Source organism: Dipodomys merriami, unplaced genomic scaffold (genome assembly GCF_024711535.1).
Source record: "Dipodomys merriami isolate MVZ:Mamm:240054 unplaced genomic scaffold, mDipMer1.0.p SCAF_13, whole genome shotgun sequence".
Classification (NCBI taxonomy): Eukaryota; Metazoa; Chordata; class Mammalia; order Rodentia; family Heteromyidae; genus Dipodomys; species Dipodomys merriami.
The window spans coordinates 10,814,630-10,836,264 of record NW_027202604.1 but is presented as its reverse complement, the minus strand read 5'-3'; the positions used below and the strand labels follow the sequence as shown (position 1 = coordinate 10,836,264).

Below are 21,635 nucleotides of genomic sequence, written 5' to 3'. Positions count from 1 at the left end.
CGATATCAGGAAAAATGTACAACAGGGAATCTCATTCTTAATACCAATGATTTCATTCTGTACTCTAACTCAAGTCCTTGATGTCCATACTTGTAGGTGCTTCTCCACGTGATTGGTTACTGGATCTCTTCAGCTATGAGAATTTCTTTTAAACAGCAATTAATGCTGGAAGTCTTGCCAAGCAATGATAGCTCACATCTGTAATCATATCTGAGATATGAGGATTGTGGTTTGAAGCCAGCCTGGGCAGGAAAGTCCGTGAGACTCTCATCTCCAATAAACTACTAAAAAAGCCTAAAGTGGAGCTGTGGCTCAAATGGTAGAACACTGACCTTAAATAAAAGAAGTTCAATGACCGGCTCTGGTTCTAGGATACACACACACACACACACACACACACACACACACACACACACACACACACACACACACACACACGAATCTTTTCACACAACACATAGGGAACCATGTGCATCCTAAAAAGCTGCACTCTGTCTAAAGCATACGTTTCTGCATTATCTGGCTCAGATTCTGATCTTAGGGAAATCATTTTATAATTCTGTCATTTGTCAGTGACTGAATTGAGGCACCAATGTTTTTGTTTTTTCTATAAACACTCTATAGGAAGCATTGCACTAGAATCTGTCTGGTGGAAAGGCAGCCATTCGCCACTCCCCAACCCCACAATTCACTCCTTTTTGATGAAAATTTGTTTGTGTTGAAATCTAGGTTTGAAATCAAGACCTTGAGCTTCCTAAACCATAACTCTTTTCTTTTAGCTATTTTTAATAGAGTCTTGGGGAAAGCTATTTTTTTAATAAAATGTATAATTCTAAGTTTGACATACCAGGTAAACATTGTATATGATCAAAAATCACTTTTGAGAAGCCTTACATCATCCCTAAAGTACACTCTTTCAGAAATTTCAGTTCATAGGAGTTATTTTCAAAATGTAAATATTTCTGTAGTGTTCTGCTACCTGGGGACTTCCAATGAATTTCCAAAGATTACAAGTTACTTCATCTTCTTATTTGCAGTTTCTGTCTTCTGCTGGACAGAACACAGCTTATGATTCAAAGCATAGATTTGCTAAGATTTCATCAATGACTCTCTTACATTTCTGTACTTATTTATTCTTCATTTACTCATTTTTCTTGACCATCTGAAAATGTGTTTTCTTCCTTCTTTCTCTCCTTCCTTTCTTTTCTTCTCCTACTCTTCTTCCCTACAGTCTTCCTTCTTTCTATTCTTACCTTCTTCCTTCCTTCTTCCTTTTTTTTTCCTTCCTTCCTTATCCTATCCATGCTTTATTTGTGATGAGCTTGAGGCATAAACTAAGGGCCTGGACATTGTCTCTGACCTTTTTGCTCAAAGATAGCACTCTACCACTTGAGCCACAGGTCACTTTCAGGTTTTGGGGTTTTTTTTGTTTGTTTTTTGTCAGTTGTGGGACTGGAACACTGGGTATGGACACTGTCCCTCAGCTCTTCAGCTCAAGGCAAGTGCTCTACTACTTGAGCCACAACACCACTTCTGGTTTTCTAGTGGCTATTGGAGATAAGAATCTCACGGACTTTCCTGCCCAGGCTGGCTTTGAACCGTGATCCTCAGATCTCAGCCTCCTGAATAGCTAGGATTACAGGCATGAGCCACTGGTGCCCAGCTACTTTCAGCTTTTTTGGTGATTATTTGTTGGTAAGAGTCTCACAAGCTTTTCTGCCTAGGCTGGCTTTGAACTGTGATCCTCAGATTTCGGCCTTTTAAATAGTTAGGGTTACAGGTGTGAGCCACTGGCATTTGGCCTCCCTCGCTTTATTTTTATCTTCCTTCTTCAGCTCTTGACTTCCTTTCTTCCCCACTTTTTCCCATTGTCTAATTCTTTCTGTCCTTTTGGTACACTTTGTTAAATGTTTTTGTATTTTAAAGCAAAATTCACATCTTTAAAAAATATGCATATCCTTCAAAATATGCTTATCTTTTCTGGAGGTTTGCATGCAACCATCATCTGATTCAGCCTTGTATGTTCTCAAACTGTGAGAAGTCAAGAAACGAGAGACTATCACATTTGAAGATCACAACTGTGATCATTTGCCTCTTTATACCATCAGACATAAATAATGTGTTTAGGGTTTTTTTTATATTCACACATACTATCTCCTGTTCCTATACTTTTGTTGCCTTTCTCACAGCACACAAACTTGTCTATCAGGCTAACATACATATGGCCTGACTCTTCCTATACATACAAATATTATGGTCATTTACCTACCCTGGGAAGTATTCCCAAATGGTTGACTTGAAAAAGCAGAAGGGTTGGGGTGGAATGTTAGCTACTCATTACTGTGCCAAAATACCTGAGAAAACCACTTTAAAAATGAAGACCTGTTTCAGAGGTTCAGTCTGTGATCCTGTGGCCCACACTGACTATGAGTTTATCCTGTGGCCAAGAAAGCCACTGACCTCATGGAGAAGGGAAGAAAAGGAGTTTGGATTCCAATATCCCCTTCAAGGGCACACTCTGAGTGACACTGCTCCACTCCACCAGGCTTCCCTTTCTCCATTCAGTGCCTCAGGCTGGTGACCTAGCCTTAGACCATAACCCTTTAGGCATCTTTAAGATTCAAACCATTGCAGGTAGAAAATAGGAATTAGAGACAATATGTCAACTGTCCATACAGAAATCAGAACAATTATTTTGGAAGCATCAACCACAAGGACATTGTATTCAAAAAGTTATCTGAACTACACATCACAGGAAGGAAATGTTGTCAATGTTCATTTGACAGGGAAATGCTGGATTCTATTAGTCAAGAGCATTGATTTCAGAAACAACCCGGCCTGCATAAAAGCTCAGTAGGGAATATCTTGGCATACCGAGCCTTTGGAAAACTTAGCCATTCATCATAAAGTCAATGGGAATTTTTCTTTGGCTCAGCATTTTTCAAACTAACTTCCAATTTAAGCGATGCAGTGTTACCACCAAAGTACCACAGATAGAGCCCTGGATAATAGTTTTAGGTGAATAGAGCCCATTTTAAAAGACAAAACCATACTTTAGAAATGGTCATAGGAAGCACTTCAATTTTACCAATATACCAATTTATCAATTTCACAGCGATATGTATAATGTCACCCAATATCATAAATTAATAAATGGGATTAGACAAGAGACTATTAGAAAGAAAAAGGTTGAATAATTATATGTGTTTGTTATTGAGATTCACTAGCTGATTTGTCTCTGTTTTGTGCTATTTCTGGGACTCTGCCATTGCATTATTTCAATAGTGAATTGTGGCAATAAACAGGTGACATCATCCAGTTGCTGACGTTGTTCAATTTCAGTCACATCAAAGAATTGCTTACAGTTTTTGAAAGGCAGATCTGAATTGCTAACCAGCCCCAGAGTCTCAAATGGAATTTGGATTAATTTTTTTCATTAGCAAATAAACTGAGTTGAGTCTGTCCTCTGCACACTTGACACAGGTCAAACCAGGCAATGCTTTCTTCTGTGGGTTAGATGGTGAAGTAAGGTGGCTGAGCCTAAATAATTGCTTGCAGCCATCCTGGTGCCTAGACAGGAGATAGGGGTTGTCTACCCAGCTCCAAGGTCTGGAAGTGAGACAAGCCATCCTAGGAGAGGTCTGCTTCAGAGAAATGCTGATGCTATCTTGTTTTCATGGCAGGGGAGGGTGATGCCCCGGGACTTGGCTGATATTTTGCTGGATCTGTCAGTCAGTGTCTGGGACTAGGTATTCGCTGCCCCCTGCCCAGACCTGATTTAGGCCTGGAAGAGCGTCGACGCCATGATGCCATGCCACGGATCTCCGAGGTGGGGTTCGGTGTCCTGTCTCCAGTCACCATGGTGTCCCAATTGAGCTCTCCATTGGGAGCTGAATTGGTTTATTGGTATAGTTTTTGTTCTCTCTTTCCTCTCTGGCCTGTTTCCTAGCTGTGTTAAGTGTGTTTGCGGCCTGTAAGCCTTTGTAACAACTGGCTATCTGTGGGTTGCTAGCTGAGTAATATAGATTTCAATATTTCATCTTCCAAAATGTGGCTTCTCTGATAATTTACCTTACAATAGGAACTGGGCAACACAATAAAATTAATTAAATAAATTAATTAAATAAATAAAATTAATTAATAAATAAATTAATTAAATAAATAAAATTAATTAAATAAAATAAACATACATATTTGTGTCTATAAAATACAAAATAGATACTATATATAAGCTAGTCACAATATAACACAAACTCAAATTACCAGTGTACACACATCTATTAGTGTTTGTCCTTAAGCAAGAACTTGTGGGAGGTGGTTTGTTTTGAGCTCACAAAACAAAAGTTTATGTTTTAAAAATGACTAAAAATTTCTGCCATGGTTAGAGTAAACACAGTGCTATCGACAGCATCATCAAAAAATTCTCTAAAACAAGTGAAAAGGAGTGAAAGATAAAAATTATTGGAAGCAATATATCAAGCAAATTTTGGAAAATGAAAATAAATGCATGACAGTAACTACTGTACTCCAGAATTCCTTGAGCTTTATCATCCATTAAACTCACCTTTAAGATATCAAATTAAATGGATAAAAATGAATTAGAACCGACTGCATAAACCAACTACCCATCAGCATTTCCTCGTTCCTCTTTCTAGCCATGTTACAGATGCCCACAATGTAGACCTGACAATGCAGCTATCCTGGACACTATCATTTTGTGCTCAGGAACATTATCATGTAAATTAGACCAGGATATGCATTTGTGTGTGTGTGTGTGTGTGTGTGTGTGTGTGTGTGTGTGTGTGTGTGTGTGTGTGTGTGTGTGTGTGTGTGTGTGTGTGTGTGTGTGTGTGTGTGTGTGTGTGTGTGTGTGTGTGCCAGTGCTGGGACTTGAACTCAAGGCCTTGCTCTCTCCCTTACCTTTTATTCTCAAAGCTGATGGTCTATCACTCGAGCCATACCTCTTCTTTTGACTTTATAGTTTATTTCTGTGAAGATTTGAGCTTGCGTCTACCTTTATCTCTATAAAGGTAATTTGCCTCAGTTCCACAATACTTCAGGTCCACATTACTCAGTTCTACAATTACTTGTTGGCGTTAAATTTGAAACAATATGCCAGAATTGTGATAATTTCATGTTTGCAAGCAAGGGGCATATACCTGACCTGCAGCTAACAGCTGGACAGTCGGCTGTTTCACTGCATTACAATGAAATGTTTCACTGCATTTCAAGGTATTACCACCCATTTTCTTGGGTGGTAGGTATTTTGTTGATTACCCAACAGGTATAAAAAGATGGCAACATTAGAAAATAAGATCAGTGTTATCTAATTTATCCCAGCTTTAAATAGAAGTAAATTGTAAACAAGTACACAGAGAAAGAATATATATATATTATTAACTTCAATGCAGTTGGGCTTTCTTTTTTATCTCATGTGTTACAAAATATAGTTCCTACCTTTGTCTTTGTTCTGTAGATACAAAAAAAGGTAAAATTATCTTGATTTTCTGCTTTCCAGTTTTCAGAAATAAGTCTTCCCTCTTGACCTGTATTGATTTCCTAAGGATCATGAAGTGTGATCTCTGAATGGCCTTTTTTTTCCATTTATTTACCTGCAGGGAAAAAAGTAAAAAACCTGAGACACACCAACACTGTATTCTAAGCCTCCCTGGCTGTAATGGTAGTCTGCTCTCATTCATGGAATTTATTAACCATAAAAACTCTGACACTTGGTTTCTCAAGGCCAAGTTTATTCTAGCTACAGAAAATGGATGGGAAATAAGCTCTTCCTGTGATACTCTGGGGGCTGGCATGGTTGTAGACAACTGCTTGGCCATGCTACTCCTGTCATGAATTTGGAATCAGTGTGGCTGTCTCCCTAACTATATACCAGGCAGAATTCTTCAAGTCTCTGAGGAAGGACAAAGCAGAAAATGGCCATATAAAAGTGAAGCTAAAATGATACATTTTAGTTGCATAAGAGCCAGTTTGCTGGTTTAGCACTTTTGCCTCGTATAGCTATTGATCATAGGACAAAACTTTGAGCATCAATTGTATTTGCAGGGATTTAATTAGGATTTAATTATTTCTCTTAAGACCTACCCTTGTTAATAATAAATTTAAGGCATTCTGCATTATTATTTAGCTTTTTAACTGAGAAAAGTCTTAGACTCGTTTATATATATATATATATATATATATATGTGTGTGTGTGTGTGTGTGTGTGTGTCTTAGACTTATCATATATATATATTGTCAGTCACAGGCCCTGAATTCTGTCCCTCAGCTCTTCAGCTCAAGGCCAGTGGTCTACCACTTGAGACACAGTACCACTTCCAGCTATTTCTGCTTATGTGGTGCTGAGGAATCGAACCCAGGGCCTCATACATGCAAGGCAAGTACTCTACCACTGAACAACCTTCCCAGCCCTATATATTGTTTTACATATATACTTGTTTTATTTATACACATATATACCATGTCCTAGTCTTCAAATGTGACTAAAATTACATATTTCTGAATAATAATAATCCTGTATTTCTTTTATCCCCTTCCCAATTCCTACACAATGGTAGACACCAGGCTTATTTAACATTGTGTTTTAATGTCTCGTGAAATTATTCCTATTCTCATCATCCCACGTTTAGAACAAGTAAATTTTATTTTTTTAAAAGCATGTGTTTTTTGTCTTTGCTTTTAAGATTTGTTTTCCAAATCCTTTTTCTTGTTCATTGTGCTTTAGTGGATTATCTCGCAATCCCCCTGCATTGGTTGAATTGGGTGCTCTAAATCAGAAATATACATGTAATAAAGATGTGTCTGAACAAAGCAGCATTTCTCAAGATGAGTGAATCCCTGGTTTATGCCTTTCACATTTTTAAATGCTACCAGAAGGGTTGTCATGAAAGCCAGCTTATACCAGCTTATAAAGGTATTCAGAAATCAATCAATTTTCACATTTTCCTATTTATCCTTATGGTTCAGGTGGTATTAGAAGATGTAGTTTGGGGGAGGGGTTGAAAGAGTAGGCACAAAGAGGAAGGAAAAAGTTTGAATATTTCAACCACTAGAAAGGAGTGGAGATCTGGAGGACTATGCTTTAAGAAGACTGGGCCAAAAGCAATCTGTAAGACTCTGTCTTGAATTTACCAGCAATATACAGAGCTGGAGGAGTGATTCAAGTGGTAAAGTATCAGTTGTAGGAGAAAACTCTGAGCAAGAGCTCCAGGACCTGAGCCTCATCACAGGAGCCCAAAATCGAACTTCTGTATGTGCCAAGAATACCGCTACTTGGAATATATCGAAAGAAATGTTATCCTTATCTCAAAGAAGTATCAGAAGCTAGGTACCAGTGGCTCATACCTGTAATCCTAGCTACTCAGGAGACTGAGATCTGAAGACTACTGTGATTCAAAGCCTGTCAGGGCAGAAAAGTCTGATAGAATTTTATCTCCAATTAATCTCCAAAAAAAGAAACCAGAAGTGGAGCAGTAGCTCACATAGTACAGCACCAGCCTTGAGAGAAAAAGCTAAAGAATAGTACCCAGGCTTAGAGTACAAGCTCCTGTTCTGGATAAAGGAAATGTGGTGTCTGTACCTAAGGGAATATAAATCAGCCATACACTAAATGAAATATTATCATTTGTGACTACATGGATGGAGTAGGAAGTCATCATGTTGAGTAAACAAAGTTAGAAAGACAAACAGCATATAATCTACCAAATATGTGTTACATAAGAAAGGTGGTCTCAAACAAGTTGGAAATATAAGGGTCAGTACCAGAGTTTCTCAGGAAATGGAGAGGGAGAATCATGCAAAGAGGTTGGTCAATGGGTCCTAAATTAGTTCAACAGGAATAAGAAGTTCTGCTCTGTGCTATGCAGCAGAGTGAGTACAGATAACTATAATGCATAGTTTGAAAACTAAGATAAAGGAATCTTAAAGTTTTGATGTAAAGAATTGATAAATCTTTGAGAAGATAAATGCTTTATCTGATTAAAACATTGGTTACATGTACAAAAATACCTTATTCATGAACATGATTTTCAATCTATGTATTTAAAAAATTAACTTTCTAAAAAGTTAATGTGAGTTGGGCATTGTAGTCCTACCTGTAGTCCTAGCTACTCAGGAGGCTGTGATCTGAATATCATGGTTCAAAGCTACCTAGGCAGGAAAGTCTGTAAGACTCTTATCTCCAATTATGCAACACACAAAATCAGAGCTGTGGCTCAAGTGGCAGAGTACTAGCTCAAGGACAGTACCCAGCCCTGAGTTCAAGCCCCAGGATGAGAAAAATAAAAGGCCAAAATAAAGATCCTCCTGTCTCAACAATATTATAAACAAATGCCACATTTGTGATCTTGAACCAACCACCTCACCTCTCTGGGTATAAATGTAATAACTATCAAAGGGAACAGTTGCAAAACAGCCTTTCACATACAATGTGAAGAGTAAGTGAAATTGTGAAATATAAAACTTCTATCCTTACTTCTAGTGCATAACAGTTAGGAGTAATAGAATTACATTTCTTCTCTTGGAGAATTTGTTGGGCCAGTAAAGAAGTATCTTCTAAACAAATGTTGTCAAACTTTGATGCACATATATGCCATCTTGAGAGTTTATTGAATCACACATCCTGGTTCATAGTGGTGGGGTAGGGACATTTGTCACTCTCTGTTCCTAACACCTCCCCAGGAGAAGTCAATGGAACTGGTACATGAACCATAGGTCAAATAGCAAACTCTAGATCATATATGTGGTTTATGAAGCTCAAAGACTTCCACCACGGAAGCACTTCACACCTGAAGTTCTCTGCTCAGAGAAGCATTTAAGAATGTGAAAGTAATGGGAGCCACCTGGAATACACAAAACTGTGCAGCAGTCACTAGACTGTTTCATGCATGCATATACAGTAGTATAATTCTCCTTCTCTAATAATTGACAAGGAGCAACTTAACCATAGTTCCCAACCCCTACCAAAAAGTTAAACCCTAAATTTACCTAACGACACAGAGAAAGGCATCAGAAAAAAAATGACCTCAGAAAAATAGAATTCTTTATTAAAGAGAAAATTCTTGCAGAGGGAGAGAAAAGAAAACATTAGAAGCAATTCTGACACACATAAAATAGATGAATAGGACTTCCACAAAGTCAGATAAAACACTCCTGAACAGACATAGTCATACAAGGCTGAAAGCATCAGCCATTCTTCAGATTTCTGTATAGGGATGAACTCTGTAAAGAACTTGACTTGTACCATTGATAATTAAAGAATTATCCTTTTCAAGTTTTTCTCTTCCCACTGATAAATTTTCCCCATTCAGAGCTACCAAAATGTATTTCGATCAGAACCATATTTGTATATAAATGAGAGATAAATTATAGGCCAGCACATTTCCTTTCTTTGCTCTGCTCACCATTTCTTTGAGGAATGGAAACATAATAAAAGAACACTATTTCCATTAACTTTTTTTCTCCTTGCAAGCAAATTTAGGAACTAGTCAGTGAACAATTCTCTACTTTTCCATTTAAATTATTTTACTCCGAATTCTCCACCCAGCCTTTTTCTAATAATAATGAAATGCACGCATTACATATATTAATATTAACACAATCCTTTAGTGAATGAGATGGCATTATGTTGAAACTTTTTAACTTCTATCTCCTGTTAGAAGGCAAAGTCAAATTCCAATTTCAGTTATTTTGAGGTTATTTCTAACTCATCAATAGCAGCAAGTAAGGGTCAGGCAGAACCCACTGGGATAAATGATCCCCTAGGAATGACTAAAGTGAATTTAAAAAAAAACCTTACTGGAAGTTACGCACAGACTCCTGGGATTCCTATTATATGAAAGTGTTACACTTACACAACATATCCTACATTTACAAATATATCCTTCAGCAGGGAAATGCCCATGTCAACAAAACTCCAAAGCTTTTACTCCAAAGATGCACTTGATTTTTTTTTTGTCTTGGAAAAGTAGGTAAAATGGCAGCTTGGACCACTGTCAGAAGAGCACTATTAGGAGTAACAGAACATGATTCTTCAGAATAATATGTTACATTCCTTCAAAACATCACTGGAACTTCCCTGCACTACTATCTGGCATAGATGAAACATTCCAGATTGTTTATTTTCCTCTTGCAATTTCAGTAATAGGTCCAATCCTCACAATAGACACTCTCTCAATCTCCTTCAAAGAGGCCTGGACAGCCTGTCTATTTTTGCCATCATAACTCAGAACATTTGTTACAGTTTTCCCCCAAGCTATTCCTCCATTAAGGAAAAGAACTGTTGAAGAGTTAATTATATATATACATAGAGACAAAAAAATAAACCCTTACCAAACTCCTCAGTGAGATATATTTTTAAAAAAATCTTGTCATTAATCTGCTGACATTTCAACTGTTTTACTTTAATTAGACTAATCATGGACTCTCTAATATATCATACACTCATTGAAAAATAAGGTTTATTGTTAAATGACAGGAGGTAACTAAAGCCAGGCTATTTGGCAGAAGGTAAGCTGACTGTGTGATGAAGTAAACTGTTTAATCAGGGCTAGTAATGCTTTTGTCTTGGGGAGAAAACACTGAAATCTATCTGTGAGATGGATTGACAGGTTTAATAGCACTTATTACACTGGATTTACCAAAAGAGAAACTCAGACCCAGAGAGTTAATAATGTTGATAGTATCATCCATCTTGCCCAAAGAAAACAGCTAATCTACTTTAGCCCCAAGTTCATTAAAGACTGATTTTTCTTCCACTTGTGGGAGATGCAAGGTCAGACATAAGTCACCTTCATCTAAGAATGTGCACATAATTCCATGGAGAGGTAATATGACAGCCTACAAACCAGAAAACACAAGAATAGAAAAGCCATGTATATCGTAGAGTACACTGCAAAGTAGGTTATTAACACATCACATCAGTTGAGGATTATTTCATGTAAGAGGGTGGAAGACAAATAGGGGCTTAGAAAGAAATAAAATAAGAAAATGGAAAAAAGATATACTGCAGAGGAGAATGCAGAGGAAAAACAGTGCAGTCCAGAGAGATCTTACTTGTATAATCTAGCTGTTAAAAGTAACCCACTAAACAAAGAAATTGAAAAGAAGCACACCTCAAAGAAAAATATCTTACTTAGTTACAGATATGACTGTAATTGTACAAGGAAAGGCAGTTTCAATTCCTTGGAAGAATTAAAAGTTCCTTCACTTTAAACTAGGCACCAGTGGCTCATGCCTAGATATAATCCTAGATATTCTGGAAACTGAGATCTGAGGATCATAGTTCAAAGCCAGACAGGCAGTAAAGTCTGTGAGACTATAATCTCCAATTAATTACCAAAAAAGTTGAAAGTGGAGCTGTGGCTCAAGTGGTAGAGAACCAGCCTTGAGAAACAAATGCTCAGTTATAATGCCTAGGCCCTGAGCGTAAGCCCAAGTACCAACACACACACACACACACACACACACACACACACACACACACACACACACACCACCCAAAGTTCTTTCACTTTCTTACCCAGATCATGAACACAGAATTTGATAGAAGATAGTCATCCTCCCCCCCCACCACAAAAAATTCCTACCGTTCATATCCACAGGCAAAATTCATAAGTGGGGTGGAGTATGAATTTTCACAAGTGGTTTCTATGAGGAGAACATTTTTAGGGCAAAGATAAGGTCTATTTTTAAGTAGTATTATATCTCAAGCAGTGCGTTAGTTGATCATCAAAAAGCTATGAAGGAAAAAAAAGAAAAAGAAATAATTGCAAACAGTCATTTCTTGGATTTCATTTTGATAAACATCATTTTGTGTGGTCATATGCACATAGCTATCGAGCCATTGTGATCCTTTGGTTTATTCTCTTTCTCTCTCTCTTTTTTTATTACTGCACCCTTTGCCTTGTACACAAGGAGAGGAGAAAGGGAATCACAGAAATGGTGGGATAAAGGGCAAACCAATTCAGCAGTAATACTCACTAGACACGATGTTGGAAATGAACTTTACCCCCTGTATGCGATGGGAAAAAGTAAGAGAAAATGAAGGAGGGGGTAGCACACTTCAAAAAGAAATGTACTCTGTCCAGAAAAAGATGGCAGAGGAGAAGCTGGAGGCGAAACAAGCTCTCATATAAAAACCAGTTTTAGTGTTCCAGTGAACAGTCCAAGGCAAGAGAGTCGCATTAAATATGCCACCATAGCACAGAGAGTTTGGCCAGAGAGGAAAAATTCAGGCAGCTTGATTAAGGACACAGATTCGAGTACTCACAGGTGTTCCCAGCAGCAGTGGCAGCAGGTGCTGTTGCACCTGCCATATCAACAGAGAGAGCCCGGGACAAAGGCACCAGATGCGGTGTGTGAGCATATTCTACTCACCTCCAGCAAGAACTGACAAGGAGCAAAAATCTTCATCTTGCTGACCACAGACAGTTACAGACCATGGATGGCCTGGAAAACAAGGTAAAGGTGTGAGTGCCCCACAAGACAGCCTCACTCTTTCTCATGGAGAATTGGTGGGAAAGTAGCCCCTCACCCACCACCGGAGAAGAACTCCATCTTTGATACTGACAAAGACTGGGCCAGAGCAGCTAGCACACAACTCAGGCCTTGGAAGAAGACAATAGGAGCCATTCATTCATCAGGTCAAAGGAACCTGAGCTGCAGGACTCAGCTTCACCCTAGGGGAAAGTTAGCCTTCCCAGGCAGAGGAAGCTCTGCTATGGTAGAGTGAGTTTCTTCACTAGATAAAGAGCCAGAGGCTGCCCCACCCCTCTGCAACACAGGTAGCAGACCCAGCTGAATGAGGGTAAAAGAAAAACAATTGGAAACTCAGGAAACATAAATCCAGAGAATGGCTCCAGGCTGTGCTCTGTGAGTGTATCAGGAGCTAGCCCCTCAGGGAAAAGCTACTGACTGCTGACGGGTCTCAACCGTACCCACAACCTAGCCCCATCACAGCAACTCCAAGCTAAAGGAAACAGCCATCTCCCTCTTTTGTGATACTCCAAGGAGATCACCCTCCAACTGAACTAGTTTGGGAGGAGGGTCCTAAGGTCCCTGGTAAGGCAGAACGTCATTCTGCCTGCTGAAACAAACTGATTTAAGAAACCAATCAAGCCACAGGCAAACCACACACCACAAGCAAAACAGAGACACCAAGAGACTGGTTATGGACACAGGGGAGACACATGATTCATCCCCCACATTAAAAAAAAATCGAAGAACTCTTTTTTCTACCTATTTTTTTTAATTTTTTTAAAAAATTATCTATTTTTTTCATCATTTTTATTTTAGGTTTTTAAATTCTCTTATTATTCTTTTCCTTTTGGTCCTTTTTGGGTTTTTTGCTTTATTTAATTGCTGTTCTGTTCATCCCCCAGTATGTGTATATACTTAATTAATGTGTGTGTACTTAATTCAGATATTGATTACTCAATTCACAAACTCTCAGCCTTCACTCCTTTAATTGAAGTATTATTTGTTTATACTTATATAATTTTTCAGTGTTTCATTTTCAAATTTTTTATTTTTCCTTTTTCCTTTTTCCTTTTCCTTTATCTCTCTTCTATTTTCCTTCTATCCTTTTCTTCTCTCTGAATTAAGGTCTTCATTATATTCCTTCTCTCTCTTTCCCTCCCCACATTCCTTTAATCTTATTTTCTACTCACAATTCTCCCTATTAATTTCTCGTCTGCTGACTCTTTCTTTGATGTTCTTAGTCCACTGATCCCTAGTTGTTTGTTGTTGAACTAGATTGTATATGTTGAAACAGATTGTGCAGGTACTCGTTTTGGCAGTGTCAAACAATCTGTGCAACTACAGAGCTCTGGTTAATGTTTACCTTAAAATAGTGTTCTACAATGGAATTCATTTTGCTTTCATACTCAAATAGGCAGAACAAGCAGGAGAAACACAAGAAAAATGGCAAGTTCAGGTATCTCAACTCCTGCTCATGATAATCTGGTAACAGAGCAGTGAATGAATAATCCAGAGGAGAATTTCCAAAGTGCTCTACAAACACTACTGGTAAACATGTTGAATGAAAAGATTGAAAGCCTGCATAGGACTCTGTGTGGGCGTGATAGGGAAATGTGTGAGCATGAGGAGGCTAATCAAAGATTAATACAGGAATTACGTGAGGAGGATGAGAATAAACAAAGATTAATACAGGTATCCAGGGAGGCCACAAAAGGAATGCTGAATGAAGCCTAACATAAGGAAAGGGAATCCAATGAAACTATATCCAATCAACTAAGGCATTGGAGAATAAACACTGAAAACCAAATTAAGGTGTTAAAAAAGTCCATACAAGATCTAAAACAAAGCTCCAACAAAGAATTTGAAGCCACCAAATGGGTGTAGAGGAGGGCCTAGAGACAGAAATAAAAGGTCTAGGAAATTTATTAAACAGAATCCTAGCAGAAAACTACCCAAACATGAAAAAAGATAGGCCCATTCAGATACAAGTAACTTTTAGAACCCCAAATAGACCAGACCAGACAGGATATCCCACTGTCACATTTTAACCCACACAGGATCAATTGAGACCAAGGAAAGGATTCTTAAAGCTGTCTGGGAGAAAAGAACAATCACCTATAAAGGGAAACCAATCAGAATAACCAGATTTCTCAGTGGAGACAATGAAAGCAACAAGAGCCTGGAATGATATATGCCATGTCCTAAAGACAAAAAACTGTCAATCAAAAATACTGGACCCATGCAAACTCTCCTTCATAATGGAAGGAAAAAAAAAAACAAAAACCCTTCCACAGTATATCTCCACAATATATCTCCACCAAACCAGCCCTACAAAAGATACTTAAAAATGTCTTACACATAGAAAACCAACAAGAGCATGATAAATGTCAAGAAACAGTCCCCAAACAAGAATCAAAAATAATACAAAGAACCTAGTTGACACAGCCCACAAGAAGGTGGATAATACGGCAGGAACTACCAAAAACCTCTCAGTCCTAACTCTCAATATTAATGGATTAACTCTTCAATTAAGTGACATAGATTATCATGTTGGATTAAAAAGCAAGATCCCTGTATCTACTGCCTTCAATAGACACACCTTGCCCACAAAAACAAACATATTTTGAAATTGAAAGGCTGGAATAAAATGTACCAAGCAAACGACCCCTATAAACAGGCAAGATTTGCAATCCTAATATCAGATAAAGTATTCTTCAAATTAAAATTAGTAAGAAGATCTAAAGAAGGTCAATACATGCTAATTAAGGTATCTCTCCTTCAGGAGAATATTACAATTCTAAATATCTATTCACCAAATAATGGAGCACCCAAATTTATCCCAGAAACACTACTTTCACTAAAATCTCACATCGATCAAAAGACATTAATTGTTGGGGACTTTGACACACCACTATTCCTGCTGGATAGATCAACCCAGCAAAAACTCAACAGAGAAACCTCAGACCTAAACAACTGCATACACCAACTAGACTTCATAGATATCTACCGAATATTTCACCCAGCAGCATCATTTCACCCAGCAGAATACATTTTTCAGTGGCACACAGAGTATTCTCCAAAATGCACAGCATTTTAGGTCACAAAGAAAATTTGTCCAAATTCAGAAACATTGAAATTATACCCTGCATTCTCTCAGACCACATGGGAATAAAATTAGAATTCAACACCAAAAGCCACCAAAGTCCTGTAACACATGGAGGCTGAACAACACACTGTTGAACTACCAGTGAGTGATGAAAGAGATTAGAAAGGAAATTCAAATGTTCACGATATTTTACAAAAATGAGCACACAAATTACCAGCTACTCTGGAAGACAGCAAGGGCAATACTAAGAGGCAAGTTTATAGCTCTGAGTTTCTACATCAAAAATTGGAGAGATCTGAAACCAACAATTTAACGAGGTACCTGAAGCTCCTTGGAAAAGAGCAACAAGTGCAACCCCAATCCATATGCAAAAACAATTACTTAAAATTAAATGAGAATTAAATGAATTCGAGCCCCCAAAAGTCATAGAAAGAATCAACAAAACAAAGAGTTGGTTCTTCAAAAAAATTAACAAAATTGACAGACCCTTAGCAAATCTTATCAGAAAAAGAAGAGAACACACCCAAATAAATAAATTCGGAGATGAGAATGGAAACATCACCATAGGGCGAAAAAAACCAAGATTCAGAATATTATAAGGGAATACTTCTCAAACCTTTAGGCTAATAACTTTGAGAATCTGGAAGAAATGGACTAATTTCTAGCAAATATTGACGTGCCCAAACTAAACCAAGATGATTTAAACGAACTTAACAGACCTATATCGAACACTGAAACAGAAATAGCAATAAAAGACCTACCACTCAAGAAAAGCCCAGGACCAGATGGATTTATAGCTGAATTCTACAAGGCCTTCAAAGCAGAACTCACACCAATACTCCTCCAACTCTTCGATGAAATTGAAAGTGAGAGTTCACTACCAAACTCTTTATGTGAAGCCATCATAATCCTCATCCCAAAACCAGCAGGGATGCATCAAAGAAAGAGAACTATAAACCCATTTCTTTGATGAACATTGATGCAAAACTTCTCAACAAAATTTTGGCCAATTGACTTCAACAACACATAAAAAAAATCTTACACCATGATCAAACAGGATTCATTCCAGGGATGCAAAATGGTTCAATATACACAAATCAATCAATATAATTCATCACATCAACAAGAGCAAAGAACCACATGGTTATCTCAATAGATGCAGAGAAAGCATTTGACAAGATCCAACACCCCTTAATGATGAAAGCTCTAGAAAAACTAGGAAACCATGGAACTTTCCTCAATGTAATAAAGGTTGTGTATGACAACCTACAGCAGCATTATACTTAATGATGAAAAGCTAAAGCCATTTCATCTAAATTCAGGAATGAGACAAGGATGTCCACTCTCTCCACTTCTCTTCAATTTAGTATTAGAATGCCTAAGAAGTACAATAAGACAAGATGCAAACATAAAGAGTATCCAAATAGGAAAGATGAAGTAAAACTCTCCCTCTTAGTAGATGACATGATCTTATATTTAAAGAACCCCATGGACTCTACTCCCAAGCTTCTTGAGCTGATCCTAAACTTTGGGAAAGTAGTAGGGAATAAAATTAACCATCAAAAGTCAGTGGCTTTTCTGTATGCAAATAACAAGAAAAACAGCAGAAATCAGTAAAGGAGTTATAGCCCCACAAAAAATAAAAAACTTAGGAGTTAACTTAACTAAAGAGATGAAGCACCTCTATGATGAAAACTTTAAAAACCTGAAAAAGGAAATTAAAGAACAACTAAGGAAGTGGGAAAATCCCCCATGCTTCTGGATTGGATGGATTAACATCCTGAAAATTGCAATACTGCCAAAGGCTATCTACAAATTCAATGCGATATCTATCAATATTCCAACCTCATTCTTCAAAGAAATAGAAGAAGCAATTCAAAAATTCATATGAAGCAATAAAAGACCCTGAATAGCAAAAACAATCCCTAGCAAAAAGAACAGTGCTGGAGGAATAGCAATAGCAAACTTCAGACTCTGCTACAAAGACATAGTAATCAAAACAGCTTGGTAATGCCACAAAACAGACCTGAGAACCAATGGAATAGAATTGAAGACCTAGAAATGAACCCACAGAACAATAACCACCTAATCTTTGATAAGCGAGCTGAAAAAAATAGAATGGAAGAATTGAAGCCTGTTCAGTAAATAGTGCTGACAAAATTGGTTTAACACCTGTAGAAAACTAAAGCTAGATCCTTATATAACACTTTGAGCCAGAATCAACTCCAAATGATCAAAGACTTGGAAGTCAAAGCAGATACCCTGAAAACATTACATGAAGGAATAGGAGAAACTCTAGGGCCTCCTTGGTACAGGCTGAAACTTTCTTAATAGAGTCACAGAAACACAACAAATCAAAAAAAGGTTGGACAAGTTGGATTACATGAAATTGCAGAGCTTCTGCATGGCAAAGGACATAGCTAGCAAGAACAATAAAAAGCCCACAGATTGGGAGAAGATCTTCACTAGCCATACAACATACAAGGGTCTTGTATCTAAAATATACATAGAATTCAAAAATTAAATTCCTCAAAGAAACAACTGCCTGATAAATAAATGGGCTAAAGACTTAAAGTGAGACTTCCCTGAAGAGGAAATGAGAATAGCCAATAGACTCATGAAGAAACGTTCAACTTCTCTAGCCATAAAAGAAATGCAAATCAAAACAACATTGAGATTCCATGTCACCTCAGTTAGAATGGCTATAAGCAAGAACTCTAATAACAACAGATGCTGGAGGGGATGTGGCCAAAAGGGAACCCTACTGCATTGTTGGTGGGAGTGTAAACTTGTTCAGCCACTTTGGAAAGCAGTATGGAGGTTCCTCAAAAGACTCTACATAGAGCTCCCCTGTGGCCAGCGATCCCATTTTGGGGCATTTACCCAAATGACCATTAACAAGGACATACTAAAGCTACCAGCACAACTATGTCTATCACAGCTTATGTTTATTCACCATAGCTAAGATATGGAACCAAGCCCGATGTCCCTCAGTAGATGAATAGATCAAGAAATTTATATATATATATATATATATATATATATATATATATATATATATATATATATATATATGAATTCTATGCCTCCATCAGAAAGAATGACATCTCCCAGTTGTTAGGAAATGGAAAGACTTGGAAGCAATTATATTAAGAGAAGTAAGCCAGGCCCAAAGAAACATAGGTCCCATGGTTTCCCTTATTTTCAATAGCTAGTATATGTCTAGGACAAGCAGAAAGTTCAAAAGCTATGTACATATGACCATATAAGATGATGCTAAGCGAAGTGAACCCCAATACAGGGACACAAGTGGTTTTATCTTTGTTACTATTGTTTTTAATATACTTGTATTGTGTGATATTTTTGTTTCTTCTTTATGTTCTTCCCCTATGGTGTAACCCCTGTTTTCATTGTATTTGATTCCAGTGTCCTGTACCTTGTATATACATTTATCTAATTTGGGGAAGGAAAGGGAAACAACAAAATGCTTAAATAAGGATACAGGCTGACCCATTATAACAATGAGATGTAAGAGACACTCTTGAAAATGAATTTTACAGCTTGGGGTGGGGGAGGGAGAAGTTTTGGAGGGTAAAGGGATGGTAGGGGAAAACAAAGGAGGGGGTATCAATGCTCAAAAGGAAATGTACTCATCACCTTACTAGGTAACCATAACCCCTTTGTACAGTATCTTTAAATAAAAAATATATTAAACAATAAATGTAAATTAAAGAAAGAAATGTACTCAATACCTGACTAATGTAACTGTCGCCCCTCTGTACACCACCTTAATAATAAAATTTAAATTAAAAAAAGCTATAAAGGAAAATTATGCAATAGCTAGTACAAGACTGGGAGCAAAAGTCCTTGGTTCGATAACATTCACACCTTGGAACTCTAGAAAAGGTAACTCTCTGAGCCTAACCTAAGCCAAAAATGAGTGAGAACATTTTTCTGAAAATCCTGCTTTATACATATTGTGGTTTTAAGTGTTGTTCAGGCACCGTCTTACTTAATTTTTAAAACAGTCTCACAAAAGATATAGTACTGCCATTTCGGAAGTGACAAAATGGAAGAGAAATTTAAATGATCTTCTCAAGTTCACGTGGCTGGGAAGAGGAAAAAAAGAGACACTGGAACTGGAATTCAGGGAACTTGAGCACTGAAATATTTACCTGGGGCTGCTGTTTATGCAAATGTACAGAACAGGGTGTGGCATCAGCTACTGGGCCAGCTTTGGATGGCTATCTTGTCCATGCCTTCCTAATTATAGGTGTGTGCTACCACACCCCACTAAATGGGCAACTTTTGAATACATTTTTTATTGTAAAATTACTGTACAGAGGGGTTACAGTTACATGAGCAAGGTAATGAGTACATTTCCTATCAAGTATTGTTACCTCTTCCTTTGGTTTTCCCCTACCATCCCTTCCCTCCCACTTCCACAACTACACTCCCCCCACTCCCCGCCCCATGCTCCTAAATTGTAAATTTTGTTTTTCAACATAGTGTCTTGGACATCTCTGGGCATTCTTTTTAAAGAAGCTCACAGGAGGATGCTGATGCTTTTGGTCTGTTGGAAACAGTGGAAGTAACAAATATCTACACTGTATATATTGTAAGAGAAGAACGAGGTCTTCACCAATGACCTGGTTCATAGTCTCCATCGGTGCCTTTCTCTATTCAAAATGCCTTCATTCTGGCTATTTTCCTTGCCCAACCTTTCATAATCGCCTACTTAAAGTCTCTCCAACTGTGCCTGGAGTTGATCTTGCATGCTTTGCTGCTTTCCCAGTGCTCTTCTGTTGGGTTGCCATATGACAGCCCCCTTTTTATTTATTTATTTTTCCTTTTTAAGTGCCTGTACTAGTGGTTGAACTCAGGTCTTCAGCTCTGTCCCTGAGCTTTATTGCTCAAGGCTGCAACTCAACCACTTGATCTCCACCTCCACTTCAGGCTTTCTAGTAGTTAATTGGAGGTAAGCATCTCACAAACTTTCTGACCAGCAGGTTTCAAACCTTGATCCTCAGACCTTAGCCTAGAATTACCTAGAATTACATATGTGAGTCACGGGCACTCAGCCAATGGGCCTTCTAATTGCTTTAACTCATTGACTAAGGTCTTTGAGGTCTTCATTGTTTTTGAATCTGCCTGCTATAAGTCCACCACCTGTACCCATCAGAAAGTTCTATATGATATAAATTTAACTACTCTGATAAGGAAAGGAAGAATGTTATGATTGAAAATTTTCTAATAGTTTTATTCAAATATCCATAGAGCTCAATGAATGTTAGAAAACAATGTAGAGGTATAATAGCATTTTTCAGTTGAAGGCCAAACATGGCATTATTTAACCATCCATGTCATTTAATCCAAACATGAGTTCAGTACTGATAAGCGAGAGGCATCTTTTCTCTTTGTAGAGGAAAAAGGAATTGTATTTAGGACAAATTAATCCACTCAATAAAAATCTGAGGTAGATTTCACAGCCCAGGGAAATATGATCTGAAAAATACTCATTAATATTTGTGCAGCTACTTGGTTCATAACCTTATAAGTGCCATTTGCTTAGATTTCAGATGATAAAAGAGACAGAAAGTAATCAGTAAAGAAAGAAATTCTGATTCTATTGAAATAATAGCTGTGAATGGTTTACATATTGAGGGTGCTAATTCTTTCAAACACTTCAGTTAAATGAGTTCACTGTTCAGTTATGTTAAATAATATTACTAATGATGATTTTTAAAAACCTCTTTAGATCTGGCGTTTGTTATGTCATTTATTCTTACTCTGCAACTAATTAAATTTTTTTTAAAGGAGCTTTTTCAAAGTCTCAAAAACTTGTTATTTCTTCCTGTCTCAAAATGGAACAAAACAAACATAATCAAATAAACCAATGCCTTAAAGTATTTATGCATTCATTCATTCATTTGCAAAGAAAGTTTAGACTTTGCAGTTTAGAATACAATATATCAGGGGCTGGGCGTGATGACACCAAACTGTAATCCAACTTATTTGGGATAAAGGAGCAGAT

The 21,635-nt window shown here is 37.5% G+C and overlaps 1 long non-coding RNA gene across 5 annotated transcripts in view; it reads right to left on the bottom strand.

The window, feature by feature from the left end:
* Positions 1-21,635, bottom strand: part of LOC138824530 (uncharacterized) — a 265,875-nt gene that overhangs the window by 229,611 nt on the left and 14,629 nt on the right. For all 5 annotated transcript variants that reach the window (XR_011371113.1, XR_011371115.1, XR_011371114.1 and 2 more), the window contains exon 3: positions 5,458-5,612. This is a non-coding gene — a long non-coding RNA (uncharacterized lncRNA). The remainder of the gene's footprint in view (positions 1-5,457; positions 5,613-21,635) is intronic.